The following is a 16,266-nucleotide window of genomic DNA, read 5'->3' as shown; positions in this document are numbered from 1 at the left end:
TATCGCGGAGCCCTTATTGTCTATGCAAATCCTTACCTCACTCTGTTAAAAATACCCCTTGTATCCGATGGCCCAACCTCTCTCCAGCGAACTTACCCATTGCTCTCTACTCCCTCTACTCGAGAAGAATATAAGGGGAAGAAAAAAGACCGAATGCACAGAAAAAGAAGAGAACGAAGACTTTCTTACCAACCTACACGGCGGCTCCAATCTTATTTTTCCGCAAGGCGCCGCCTCTTAATTTATCTGAATTTAAATTTAACGAGAAATACCCTTCTGTACGCTCTGAAAAATCGGTAGCAAATTGCCGCGACGGTTGCTTCGGTAACCGGTAGCATCTGCGTCAGAAAATTCCGACAAAGCTTCAGGGCTCAAGGTCAGGAAGTAGTTAAGCTATAGTTTCATGGTTTAAATATCGTCAGGATTTTAGCGTTGGAGGACCAATTTCTTAAGTAGATATAAGTAGATAAAGTGACTTATTGCTCAGGGTTAATAAAGCCGAATGTTCGCGTTTTTATGATGACTATTATCGTAAAGTCTTAGATCTGCTGTAACATTTTTATATGTAATCCGCTTCTTTGATGAATCTATAGATATTTCATGTTTGTAATATGATTAAAAATCGAAGTCATGAATTATTTACAAAAAATATTGATATCTTTTAAATAGCCAAGTTTTTAATTTTAATATTATTTGGCGACTTAACGTATCAAAATTGTGAAAACTGGAAGGCTCAGGCATAGCTTAGTAACTGAGACTATTTCGAGACCGTAAACTTCGAATATATCTCAGAGATTTTAAAGTTACATTGCACTCGCTGGAAGAAACTCAGCTTAGATATAGTATGCAAAGTACGATGCATAATGTTTTAAAGAAATACAGGATATTAATGAAATATTTTCACAGTTATTATAAATAATTTGTATACAATTGCTAAATTCAATAATTATTTCATAAAACATGCTGTAGAAATAAACGATAATAATTAAAACGGACTCTCAATGTTTAAAATACAAAAAAGCCAACAAGCAACAGGACTAATGAGAATCAGAGCGGATAATCGAATTTTGTAGATTATATAAAAATGATTACTCTACAGATTGAATGATGTTTTCTCTATGTAGATTGAATGTTTCAACTCTCTTTGGAGATTCCTTCTCAGCAACGCTGATGATACAAATATCATCGAATAGCTCAAAATGCTGTAGATACACACGAGTACAAAAAAATTTATAACAATCGCGCATATTCACATTTTCGATTACAGAAACTTTACGTTATAATATTTCGAGATTGTTTAACATGAATCGTTACTAGTTATATCATTGATTATTGTACATTGAGAAGATAAAATTCTGTCGCATTAAAATTGGTTGATGTGCAATGTATAACTCGTATAACTAATTAAACACTTTCACAGACGTCACGCAAAGTATAACGGGCACATAAATCCACCTTCGTGATCTTTAATTTAGTCTCCGGACGAACTTTCGACGTGATCATCATTGACATGTCGAGTGCCGACGAGAGTGATGAAGTACATGGTTAAAGGACGAAGGCTCGGTTATTACGTAACTATAAGTCAAGTATTCCATTAATCAAGTTAGACATGACTTCGTAGCCAACTAGTTAGCGAGACGACATCTAAGGTGAACGTGCGCTGATGGAAAATGGTGAAAGCAAGAGAGAGTTATTTAGACTTTATGTAGCGAGGGCCGAATTCGTACGATACACGAAATGGAATAGCACTTACGAAGTCACATATATTTGTTCACTTTTTGTCGGTTTTCGTGTTCTGCATAAAAATAAATACCAACTTAACTTGCAGAATTTATCAATTTGAAAATAATAAATAATCAGTGTAATACACAGAGAGAAAGAGAGAGAGAGAGAGAGAGAGAGAGAGAGAGAGCGCTAGCGAATTACATTAAAATTAAATTTATAATTATGCATATTCGTATCTAATAATTGTTTCGAAAGATGATATTATTCCAGTAGATTTATAGATATTCCATTTTATATATGGTTCTATGATATGAGAAAATTCTGTTTTTCTGAATTTTGTTAGATCTCAGAAATAATGGTATTCTTAGTCATTATTCTTTGCAATTGATTTTTTATTTCGTAGAAGTACTCCTGCATTCAAGCGAATATCACAAGTACGTTTTATATATAAATATATACGTACCAACATTGTGTACATTGTATTTCGTCGTTGTGGAGACACAACGAACGAAGCTCGTTCGTAAACTGTGAGACAATAAACCTGGAGAAAATTCTTGTTGAACGATGTCATCTTCTACACAAGACAGTGTGTTCGTGCATTCAAAATATGTTATTGGTACATTTACCTCTGTATTGTCTATCGCGTGGCATTGTTATTTCTATCAAAGGAAAGTGCCTTGCAAAAGAAAATGGTGAGAAAGCGTAAGATAAAAATAGTGAGAATAATTTATATTTATTATAAAGGGGAGGAAACAGAGACAGAGGGGAGAGAGAAAGAAAAAATAATCATTAACGTAATATAGCTTTGTCATAAGCTAAACCCGATTACATCAAATCAGGACATGATAAAGCGTCCACTTAATTATCATAACGAGCTATACGCCCATATGTCAATATGCTATTCATAATTAACGCGTTTAACGTTAATTTTAATGTATGCCTCCCATTTATTCCTGTTAAATATTGGACAAATGTAATATAACATGCATCATTATGTTATATTAAATTAACTACATTGTAAAAATTATATTTACGATCAAAGTCAATATAAGACTAGGTTTTTTGAAAAAACTAGATTCTATTTGAAGAACAACAGTGGTGTTTAATAAAAAAAGTATATGTATGACAAAGATATATGTAAAGTGTTACAGTACAAATGGGATTGTGTTACACGTAAGTAACATTTTGCGATGAATAAAGTAAGACACTACTAGTGCACGCTATTCCGCATCGCCTCCTCGAATTTCGTTTGACTTCCGATAAAGCTAAAGGTACTTCGCTTCAAGGGAAAATCCTTATTTGTTCGGCATTTTACTTAATGGGGGAGCTCTATCTTTTTCTTTCAGTAGGGATTTTCTGGAGCTGGAGCTTATGGAAAAGTGCGCGACGTGCCAAGGCTTGTAGTGTTGAGACATCTTTGAAAATTAAGCGAACATTGAACGAAGCTTTTAAATATAAAATACTTGATAACATTTCTCTCTCTCTCTCTCTCTCTCTCTCTCTCTCTCTCTCTCTCTCTTTTCTCTTTCTTTTTCTTCAATTTTTCAAAAAATATATAATTATTACATCATTTGAATAACGAATCATGTGATTGAAAATATTAATAAAATTATAACTAAAATATTAATTTGCAATAATCATATACAATTAGCACATAAATAATATTTAAACCCGGGAAATCCAGAGCTTAAAATAAATTAGAGAAAATATAATGATACATGTGACACAGTATGCTTATTATAGATTTCTATCAATAATTTAGATACATTAATCAATGTACATTAGTTTATTTCAACATACATTTTTTAATCTTGAAATGCGTTAGAAAAGATAAATCATGTTCCAATATCCAAGATCTAAAATACATTTATATATATTTTTAATATCATATCTGTGATGGACAGCGATGTTCAAGACACCCGCCGTAAGCCAAATGTGCCGATGTTCTCCGTAGGGAGCGATATCGAAAAACAATTGCCGGTGATAAATAAGGAAAATTGATTCAGCCGAAAGGGGAGAGCTGCCGCCTGTGTTTTCGATCCTCCCTTTCGCCGGAACGTATATCCTATCGCATCCAACGGTATCGAGGCCCATACAATATTTACGCTTTCCGTGGCAAACGCATAAATATTTCAAGAAGAGCAGCCCTTTGCCCTGGGCACCTATCGTGCACCCTCCCCTGTACTCAGGTGATCGCGTATGCTACCAATATTCAATAATATTGATTTGAATACAGAATAAGGGACGTGACAACTTTATGTCACTTTTTTTAAAGCAGCTTAAAATGTTAAATGGTTGTTTACTAATGTAATCATTTGATTAATCTTTTATAAACGTAGTTATAACTCGAGTATTGACAGAACACTTGTATTGAAATGAAATATACAAAGAATCGGTTTTATACAGATCATTTAGAATCTTTAAAATGAACTTGTGTACCTATTACGTACATCATTATTCATTATTCCATTATTAAATAACCATTCAATCTTTGTTGCGACGAGGTATTTTGTATAAAATGTTTTTTCTCGAGAAAACTTTCATATTTGCTATATATATATACATATAAAGCTCTCTCTTGATTTTTATAAATTCATGTGATTGCACATATTTAGTTTAGTCGATATGTCATCATTGTGCTCGTATACAAATTTAATCTTTTTACATGCACAAGCATAAACATTAGCATATAACAACCGCTGCTGTTCTAAGTACTTTGTACGAGTTTTTCTTCGCGATATATATTCTCTTAGATTTATTGCAAGAATATATTTCATGAGAAGAGCGTAACAAGTCAGTGATGTTGCGTCGATCGATTTAAAAGAACCTTCCATCTTGGCATTGTTCCAAGTGAATTTATTCCGGATTAATTTTCTCCGTGTAATCTTCTCCAATTGAAATAAATTAATGTACATTTGATCGACAAAAACTTCGAATTCCGAACTTGTGTTCCGAACGAATTGAATGGCAACATCGTGTGACAATGATTAGTCTAATAAATCGCGGAGAGAAAAGTGGTGGAAAAGTAAGAACATTCAATGGCGTCTCGGTTGGTCGTCGTAATTGGTAATTAGACGACGGGCAATTAATCATGCTTCTTGACCCCTTTATCCCCCCTTTTCCCTTTAGAACTAGGAATCCTGAATCAAGGAATAAGTGTTTAGGTCCATTCAGCGTAGTCATTCCTTAATGAAGTCGCGTGTCCAGGCGTGAAGTTCATTTCCCTCTGAATGCGATGCGTCCGAGAATCATAATTACTGTATTCCTGACGCATACCCATTCTGATGCGATACACGCTCGACGACTAGCCTTCTAGCACTTCCCGTTGTCGTAGAATCCCAATTAACTTAGTCTAAATAATATTGAAAATACGGAATATCGCTTATGCGAGGTTTAGATGTTTATTGCAATTTTGATATTTAAATTGTAAAATTTAAATCTTTTGAGTTCTAGCATCTCGTCATTATTCTTAGTTGCAGTTATTAGCATATTAATTCTTGTTTTGTTCTAATACTAAATAATTTTCAATATTAAAAGGGAACTTTTACACATAAGACAAAGTTGGGATTTCATAGCAGAAAATATGATAGCTATGCATACTTACATACTAGAATAGACTTTAGTATTTTTCATTGATTTGTATAAATATACATGGACACTTCAAAAGTTCTGAAACTAAATTTTTAAAAATGACGACCACAAATTTTGTCTATGATATTTATATATATTATTCTTAATACATTCTAAAATCGATCGTTTTCTAACTGACGTTTCGTTGAAAAATAGAAAATAGATACGTCTAAAATGGATAGCTAAAGAAATAAAGGATGATACTCTAGTCTAAAGATAGGAAAAGATAAAATTATTTTCTTTTTCTCTTATACTGTTGTTTATCAAATCATATAAGTTCTTGATATATATAGTATCTACATGATGTAATTCTTGCAAATACATGCAGGGAAATTGATTAGCATGCGGCATCCTGGTGTCGCATATTTATCAATTTCTGGTTACCAGAGCGTCTCGCATAATAACGCATTTGCATGGATCTCCTTTGATCCTTTCAGTGAATCGATTACGATACAGAGACGCGCGGAATGTCGATATAGCCAGACGAGCTATTCGGACATCCTGATGAGTCCCCGTGTTCTATGAACTCCCTTTTATCAGCCAAAAACGGCCTTCGCCGCCACATGGAATGGCATGCACCTATGATCGTGCAAGCATTTGCGGCACGATACATGCTCACAGAATCACGCATATGCTGCGTAGAAGTATATATGTATGTTAATGGAGGCGATCGTATAACATGATCTACACTTCCGCGCATGGCTGTAACGTTTCGATTATAGGATACCATGCTATTCGACCCGGTTAAACCATCATGCATGGATTTAGTTGTGGTTCAGTTTCCACTTCCAAGTGAACCAATCATTGGTAAAGCTCGATATCGAAGTCGCGGTGTATACCTACGGCAAGTTAGACTAACGAATACGTTATGCGAATTCGATTAAGATGTAGTTGCCATCAAGAAATCGAATTGATCGGAATTCGTGTACTGATAATATCTCAATTATATCTATATTATCTTACATACCAATTATCGTATACGATAAATATTCCATGTATCAACTGGTATTTCGTTAATCGCGATATGGTTTCGCACATTTGACAGAGATTTGTAAAATTTTGGTCGTATAAGTAAAATAAAAAAAAATGTTTATATTTGTTAAAATATCACCCTTCAATTAAAAGATTAGAACATTAGCTTAAATCATAAGTTAAATATCACAAGTTAAGAAATATATAAGGAATTGTAAATAAAAAAAATAAATGGTTAAAACAATCGCATAAAATTTAAATCTTGGTAAAAGCATATTTCATGCATTTTTTGTCGGTTATTGGATAGTTTCTTAATTTCTATAGTAACTGAAGAATAAAATTAAAATAATCGGATCTTATATCGCTTATTTAAGCTACTTTGCAATTTTTTTTAATTTTTTGCTAAGACCAAAATTGAAAACTGATAGTTAGATTTGAAAGAGGAAACATTATTGAATATTAAAAAAGTATAAGACATTTTCAAATATCTACTGGGTGCAGGGAAGATTTTAAGATAAAGTAAATATACTAAATATATTTTTCTTTTTTTTTGTAAAAAATAATTAGAAGAACGGAAAATAAAGTGATCCAAATATGTCCATGTTATTTTTATAAGATTATAAATCTATTAACATATTGACAAGTTCATTTATATATAAGAATACACAAAGAACTATTTTTGAAACAACTGATTTATGTACTTCTAATATTTATCAAGTTAGAATCTATGGTCTGGAATAACAAAGTATTGAAAAAAAAGTATTAAAAATGTTACAATAGATGTGTGTACACACCTAGTATGCATAGGTTGACTATATTGGTTCTATTTTACAAAGAGTTCCTCTCTTTGGTTATAAAACGTTATGACAGAAATATAAATTAAACAGTGTCATAAAGTATAAATGCATAGCGGCAATAAAATGAAGTACGGAAATTAATAACCATCTCTTGGTAGTTATAATAAGCAATTACTTACCTACGAAATATTACATCACTCTATGACGTTCTGCATTTTGCTTTACTGACAATAATAGAATGAACAAACTGAGCAATAAACTGATCCAATCGAGTTAAACGGATAGCTTGCACGACTTACTAGTGCTATCTGCTGAATTTAATTCACAAATTCACTGTGTAATTATTCACAAACAGTGAGTAGGGCATATTGGGCACTAAGCCATATAGAGTCTGGTTACTTTACTTGGAATGCTAATCAACGCTTTGCCTACCAGTTACTGCGCACAAAAGATGCGTAACCCATTTACTGAACAAAAATAGAGAGGGGATAAATGGACTTCATAATATTTTAATAATATATAATAATATTAACTAATAATAATATATTAATATTAGACAATGAATGGACAGGTGCCTACACAAATTGCAGATATTTTTATCAAGAAAAATCAGTGTTTCAATCATTGAATAAAACTCTATTAAGTCTATTTCTTACGCAGAGTTGTTACACAACTAATGAGAATACAGTGATACTAGATAGATAACTAGACGTCTAGGAAGACTATATACATTTCTACCGGGAACAATAGCGTTTAATTGATAATTTAATTGATCGTTAATTTAATTAGATAATTTTATTTTATAAATTTCGAATTTTGATTAACTTAAAATCGATCTTCTCTTGATAACTCGCTCAGTTGCTCTTCATCATTTTTGCGTAATTATAAAATGTTTTCGCAAAAGAATTAACAATCACGATTGCGTAACGTGTTGAAATTAATTGCGGTGTATTGGATTTAGGTGAAACAAGCAAGCGAAAGCGGCGTACCTACAAGCGAACAGCTAATCAACGAGGCGAATGCTCGTATGTTGACAGGGCCGTCGATTTCTACTCCTGGAGCCTCGCGTGTGCACTCGTATGCATGCATTGTACAGTATATACGCGAAAACCATACGCAGATATGTGTACACATAGGTAATTGTACATAGGCGTTGGCATTTATCGTTTCCTTCTTGTTTCCGTTGTATAGTTTTCCACGATACTTAACTTTACCGTGTACGAATTTGCATTCGAATATACAATAATATAATTGAATAATTAAAAGAATCGAATAGGGGAATTGTAAACGAAAATAGCAAACGAAATAGCAAAATGTGAAGAAAACACAAACAAATGTAAAAGATTTTATTTAATATATTAAGTAACTTATTTGTGCTTTCAGTTTTGATAAATAGGAGAAACAGGAATTTATGTGACATATAGATACTATTTATTTCAATCTCCTTTGAAGTATCTCCTTTGAAGATAGAATAAAGAGAGTACAAATGGAAGTGAAACAAAGCTTATATTTTCATTAAAGCAACTTTATTCACTTTTTCCATTTGTAAAATCTAATTGTCGAACACTGGGTCGTAAAAGGATGCGATAAAGAAAGAATGAGTTGCACGGTTGAAGTTAGAATGCACTGGTTTATTACGAATCATTTCTTGTTAAAATACTGTAATTATGTGTGTCTTCTGACATTCACTGTTGACATTCTCTGAATGAATTCAATATTATTACATTTACCAAATGATAAATATCGAGCGATATTTTACAAACACGATGAAAATTTATTACAGTAAAGGTACCCATATCTTTGACTGTCTTTCATTTCAATGTAATACACACATTTTTCTATTTGTTGAATTATTTCGTTAGGCAAATACTAAAGACCATACCAAAAGTCTCCGCACTAATTATATTGGATCCCAAGGAAATTGGGAAAATTGAGTCTCCAGCAGAATGAGTTGATTTTTATATTGTAAATACATAACTAAAATAATGGATAGTTTTTTAAGATCTATCTTTGTGAGCACAACTTTTACACTTTTGATAGAATCATAAATCAAGAACTATCTATTATTTGAATGAACCATGTAATATTTTTTGTTTCAATACGTTATAAACTACAACATATGTGAAAATCAACTCATTTCATCGAGACTCAATTTTCTATCTAATTAATACGGTGTCCTTTACAGCAAAATAATCATGTTGAGTTAACACATAACAACATTACTTGTTGTTTGTAACTTATTATTCGGGCAATAGATGTGCAGTGCACACTGATAATATTGGCGAATATAATTATATATGTTAATGTTAGCTTTCATTCCGTGTCAATAGCACAATTGCCAGATGCAGTAACGATATTGATATGATTACTTTAATAAAATAATATATAATACTCTCTCTCTCTCTCTCTCTCTCTCTCTCTCTCTCTCTCTCTCTCTCTCTCTCTCTCTCTCTCTCTCTCTCTCTCTCTCTCTCTCTCTCTCTCTCTCTCTCTCTCTCTCTCTCTCTCTCTCTCTCTCTCTCTCTCTATCTCTCTATTCACATATGTTGGATGCGAATTGTAGAAAGAATTTTTTAGGATATTTTACGAGTCTTCAGAACTCACGATTTTCTGCTACTTTTCGTATCTCCATTCTTTCGTAAGACGTAGGTAAGAACGATATTAGATTTACCCGGAAAGCGGACCTTTTCACGTAACCTATGCTCGAAAAAACTCGCGTGGAAAACGATAAACGACGCGTCACGGCGTGTTTCGCGATATCAATCCGATCGTCGTGCACGAGATGCGCGTGAAATATATTTCTGGAAATAGATTATCGGTTCAGCGACATGGAAGGTAAAAACGCTGAAGCATGTTGTCACGAATGCAACCCCACATTCCGTTTAAATGGAATAAAATACCAAATACGCGATTCAACAAACTATAGATTTGACATTAACGTAAAATATATGCTTATAATGCTTTTATTTATCGCGAATAAATCACTGCGCATGGTCTCGTCACACTGATACAAATATTTATCTCTCAGAATTGCAAGAAAGATATATGTATCACAAGATATATTTATATTTTTTGCATAATATAAGAGGCATAAGAGGCACTGAGACGTCTTAAATTATATCGTAAGGTATACTGTCGATCAAATTCGAGTACGAATATTGAAAAGCGAATATGAATCGATGACAAAGAGACCTTCGCAAGGATACATTTTCATATATCGGATAAGAAATTCCCGTATATTCCGATAATCCATTCCTTCGTCGTCACGTAGAAAACGTGTACTGACATTACCATATACGCGACCGTATCCCTAATGGAAAGTTTTCTTTTTCCTTTGACTGTATTTTTCGTCGTCGGGACACCGTATCCTCCCTCGAATTTCATTACGGCGTATCTCGTATTTTGCGCGTTTTCGCATGTACATATACATGAGCGTCCGCAAAACTCTACGCCAGTGATATCGGTTTCTTTCCAGAATCTAGAAATCCCTGATTCGTTTCGCCCGCTACATTGTCGTTCGTAAGGCTACAGTAAAATCCCTTATCTAGTTTCCCGACCGCATTTTAAAGTATCAAAATAGCTTCCACAGATTGTGCTCCTTTCATTCGTCGTTGCGCGCGTGCTGGAGTCATAAGGAGTATGTGCTTTATGTATCGTAAAATCTTCAGCTAGCATAATATATAAGACTTAGATAAGACGTAAGATTCAGATAACTTAAACAAAATTCAAGTTTCAAAGCTTTTGTTACATTATTTACGACAATCAGCATTTGTATCTAATAATATACTTATATATAGATACTCAATAGTTTCTACTAGTTTCTACTGATTGCGATATCATTCAACATTCAACGATTCTATTATATGCGAAACTAATCTGATTATGAATTTATTTCACCTTTTCTGACTGATATAATTCTCTGTACGTGGCAACGAAAAGTCATCGAAAAACCACTTCATACAAAAAGCAAATAATTTAACATTAACGGAATTAGCTTTTCTTATAAGTAAATATTACAATAGAATTAAATATTAGTCAGAGATATATAAATAGATATATAAATAGATCAAAGATAAATAGAATGATATGGTATAAAATATATAAATAAAATTAATATCAGATTAAATCTAAAATTTAATATTAATATAGAAAGATTAAAGAATAAATTTGAATAATGTATATTACTAAAAAAATAGTTCTATATTCAAAATTTTACATAAAAAAATCTTTTATATACAAAATAAATATGAACGATAATATTGCAATAACTAGTGATTGATATTGACATTAATCTATTGGAGAAATATTTAAAATTATATAATTTTTTTAGATTCTTTTAAAATAATTTGCTATCATTTTTATAAGAAAATTTCTTATTCATATAAAATATGTTGTTTATATAAATCATACAAAATTTATTGTTTCCCAAGATTGCGCAACTTCTACTTTTCATTCGCTAAAGCAAAATTATAATTAAATCATCTGCATGCACCGAATAAATTTACTCTCCAGCCGCTGTATCGCCGTCAGCTGTTTCATCCTTTGTACCAACTTCTACTCCAAACTCTTTTACTTCAACTTCGTATAGACGCTCTTTTATACGAATATAAATATTGAAAAATACATTATAATATTGGCTAGTATGCGGTCTTGTATTATTTATAATATATTATGATCATATCATTGTAATATTGTAATTATCATTTATTTTCATGTTCGATTAGCAAATAAAAACATTAAAAGATATAATTCAGTTTTTCTTAGCGTTGTACAAAAGTAAAGTAAAAAACCATTACATATACTTTTTTTCCTTGTATAATAAACATATATATTTAGAATATATATATATTTAGAATAATATAATGTTCTATATTTTTTAATCAAAGTTCACAAACGAAAGCTTTTTATATAATATGTTCATTTATATACTTATACCAGACGATATATTTAATATCTTAAAATTAGATTCGAAATGCGTACACCATATGTATGCGTGCCGGTCATTCAGAATATACGGCAATATGCCAACGTGAAATACGATCGTACACACAACGAAACAGGCTAAGCGATCACACGGTACTTCATTCGGCACTCTCGATATTGACTTGCATACACGAGTCGTTTTTTACTTACGCAAAAGAAAACAGTCTATAAACACGAGCAAGTAGTACAGAGAATTACGAGTTAATGTCATTTGATTACGGATTTGAAAGAAGCAAAAGTTAAGCGAAAGATTAATGAGCAAAAGATTAATGAGCAATTCAGATTTTTTTTATATAATATAAAATAGATTTAAATGAATAATCTCTTGCTTTAATAATACAAGTTGAATAGATGAATCATTGTGTAACTTTTAAACCTTTATACAGAATATCTCGAAATACGCGAATCAAAATACCACAGCAAGAAAGATTTCGATTAAAAATTAAAAAAAGTTACATGTACATTTTTATTTCAAATAATAGTTTTCAAGATGTAAGGGTAATAGTTAATTAGGGCAATTACTGATTACGTTTTAAATGGCTACTTGTCCATGAATCGCACATGCGATAGTATTAAATGCACACTGGAGTGTTACTACATATAATAAGATAAATTGAGATTGTATTATCATAATAATATAGTTCTTTTAATATTTTTTTTAAACAGTAGAAATTATAAATACAATCTTGTTCATACATTCCATAAGCTTAAAGAATATGCTATCATACTTATATTTTAAATAAGTCTACTTTATTCATTACCAAAGAAACGCGCACTGAGAGAAAAAAAATAGTTGTGGCAACTATAAAGTACAATTCTAAAATTTAAATACTTGCAACTAATTTTAAAAAGTAATAAGAACTAAAGTAATACCGGATACTGTAGAAATATATAGTCCGTTTATATTTTTATATATATTAAACGTATTCCGTTTAAACGTAATCCATAATTGACTATATTTAAATTCTCATTATTTCACAAACTATTGCGTAAAATAATAATTTGCGAATAACTTTTTTTTCCGTAATTTTTAAAAATTTTTGTATTGTGATATTTTGAGACACTCTGTATATTTTATTCTATTTATGATATAAATAATCCATAAACAACATTAAAATTATAATTTAGTGAAGTTTAGTATTAAAAATGATTTATTTATAATCATTTAATAGATAGAATTGGAAATCATCTTTTGATCACCGTATTAAGATCATCAGATTTTTGGATCTATGGATGCATACTAAGACTATTGTTTATTTAACTTAATCTCGCTTTTTAGATAAAATGCGAATTAAGATTGAAATATGCAATCGATTTATCCCAAATTACATTAATTATAATTTATTTAATGCGATAAATCAGATTTTGTAGAGCTTTAAATCATATTTTGATATACAGTTTCTGTATACGGTTTGTATAATAATGGACGGTTGGAAAATAATCCCAATAATAATACGTATGAAACTAATTCTAAGAATAAAATAAATAAATTCGTTTACTTGCTCTTTTACAGATTAATTTCATTATACATATAAAACAGAAGTTATAAGAATTTAAAGCAGTGTGAGATTTATATATGCATAATCTTTATATATTGTATGTATAATCATTCTGTAATAAAAGGAAATTAATAACATCTTAATTTTTTGGGAAAATATATTATCATATTGCTTTAAATTATGAACACAGAAAAAATTCATTCGCTAAAATGAAAACTTATTATAATTTGTACTTTTCTATATGCTTTATTTATATGATTAAAATTACAATAACATTACAATATCTGTTCCAAATGAGAGATTTGTTTTAGCAAGCATTAACACAAATTTTAATGAGATATTGTCAGTATTTTTGTTAATTATAAATATAAGAAAAATTCATTTGCTGAAGGTGAAAGCTTATTATTTACATATGCTTTTCTGTACGTTTTATTTATATGATAAAATTTATTCCAAACTATTTAATAGTCCAAATGAGAGATTCCTCTCTAGCGAATCATTGACACAAGTCTTAATGAGATGTTATTTTCTTTGTATAATTCTTTGTTGCTTCATTTATACGTTAGACTCCGTACGCATGATAGTGCGAGCGAGCATATGGTCAATCATTGAGTATCTGGCTGCTTGCGCGGAGAATAGCGCTGATTGGTCCGTCGTCGCCGGTTGGTTGACGACGCGGCTCGTGGCTTTCGGCTCGCCGAGCTCGAGTCGGCTCGCTCAGTCGTACTCGAACCGCGCATCGGATAGGGTGGTGTGCTACCCTCTCTCGCAATTCCGCGACTCCGTTGTGTGCGTGTGCGCATACGTCAACTTGCCATGCGAGACGTACCACGTTGTGACGTACATTCCTGAACGTTGTGCTTCGAATACGTTGACAAATACGAAGCGTGAGAGTGAGTCCATAGACGATATTTTGAATTATCGTGATCTCTAATCGCACCGCGATTTTAAATTATCGATTCTTTGCCCGCGACGAAATTAGAATACGGAATACTGAAGATCGTTGCCGATGCGTTGCTCAATTATAAATTATTCGTCAGTACGCGCAGACCGATTGACGTATGACAGATATCCATATAATCGCACGCCGCTTCGAGCTGTCACATGAAACTATCGTACGTTTAAACGGAGTGACGCGATGAAACTGTCGTTCACAATCGAAGTTCACAGCTCGATATCCACTGCCGCATAAACGCACGACGATACGCTTGAGTGAATGAAAAATCCGATAAAGGCGGATCATTTTCTATTCGTGAGAAACGTCGCGACGACGAGAGGACGACGAAACGCGAAAGAGAGTTCACTTGACCTCGCGAGATCGAACGGTGGCGCGTTCTCTTTCAAAAGACGATCGCACGAATTCGTCATCTACGCGTCGACGATCGCCGACGATCGAGTGCATACCGATTGACGTTCAAAGGGATATACTGGGCGGAGTTGGGCTCCAGCCAACGACGTTAGAACGCTTGTAATTCGCACGCGTGCAGACGTCCTCTCGCGTGTACGAGGAGGATCCTTTTCAGCGGATGTGCGCACGGCGGGAGAGAGATAGATCGTCTTCGACGTAATCTGTCGTTGACGTGACCTAGCCTAACTTTTGCTCGAACTCCACCTGGTCTTCGTACCCCCTTCTTCCAGGCTTATCGTGTATGTGAGAGTGTGTGTAACGGCGCGCGCGGCCATCCTTCCAAACTGTGTCCCGTCGGATGAGGTGTAACTTTGCGCATTAGCTGAGGGGTGAGTAATATACCATACTACTACTCATACAACATTTTGAAGCAGTGCGCCGAGAAATTATCGGCCAGTAGTTTCTCTATGGAAGAAATACTTCGGAAAGCCCTGATACTATGTAATAATGCAATGAGTTTGCGGAAAATTGTAATTTGAGACTATTTTAATTAAATGTTGAGCGTGAGCGTGTATTATTAAATTCCAGCGAGAATTTTTTTCATGATTAATTTTTCAAAGCGTTTTGAAATCTTGATTAACACCGTCCAGTTTGAATTCATTTTATTTTGTTGTAAATTGGATTTTGGCGGAAAAAGAAAAAGTACGTAGGCGAGAGCATATTGTGTAGCAGCATGAGAACGTTTGTTTTAATTTGGAATAAAGAGAAACAGGGTCGGAATCAAGTTAATATGAGCCAGAAAAGCTTCACGTATTCGTCATACAAAATGAGAGTAGTTGCTTTCATTTCACAATAACGTTGCGATGTAGTTGTTATTGCAATTCTTTTTTATAATATTTTTCATAGTTATTTTAGATCGTTTGTAACACCAAAAATCGCAGCATTTTATGCAGTTAGCTCATTGTGTGCCTATCGCACAATGCCTAGCGTACCAAATTATAAAATACGGCATCCGAATTCTCCGGTTTATTTGTTCGGCACATATATAATTTTTCAATGGATTTAAAGGGCATAGAATATGTCATAGAAATATAGTCTCTCTCTCTTTGAACCTTTTATCTCGAACATCTATAAATATTCAATTATACTCGTCATAGTATAGGCATATATATCGTACATGAATATTTAACCATCAGTAAAGAAGCGTCCCAGCGTCACACAGAGCTTTGAACTAGTAAATACATTTTTAGCTATTACTTATGCTTTCAATCATGAGATTTCTCAGAGTTGATCTGCATGTAATTTAGTTAAC

General features: G+C 32.6%; 1 protein-coding gene across 5 annotated transcripts in view; it reads left to right on the top strand.

Annotated features, from left to right (window-relative positions):
- Positions 1–16,266, top strand: part of Ddr (discoidin domain-containing receptor 2) — a 312,832-nt gene that overhangs the window by 24,355 nt on the left and 272,211 nt on the right. Inside the window, exon 1 of one of the 5 annotated variants that reach the window (XM_087413782.1) lies at positions 13,314–15,343. The exons of the other annotated variants lie outside the window; for them this stretch is intronic. The gene's annotated coding sequence lies outside the window, so the exon portion shown is untranslated. Of the gene's footprint in view, positions 1–13,313; positions 15,344–16,266 lie in introns of those variants that run through there. 5 annotated transcript variants of the gene reach the window in all.

The sequence above is a fragment of the Acromyrmex echinatior genome, chromosome 15 (genome assembly GCF_024713525.1).
Source record: "Acromyrmex echinatior isolate Ae372 chromosome 15, ASM2471352v2, whole genome shotgun sequence".
Classification (NCBI taxonomy): domain Eukaryota; kingdom Metazoa; phylum Arthropoda; class Insecta; order Hymenoptera; family Formicidae; genus Acromyrmex; species Acromyrmex echinatior.
This window is presented reverse-complemented; position numbering and strand designations above follow the sequence as displayed.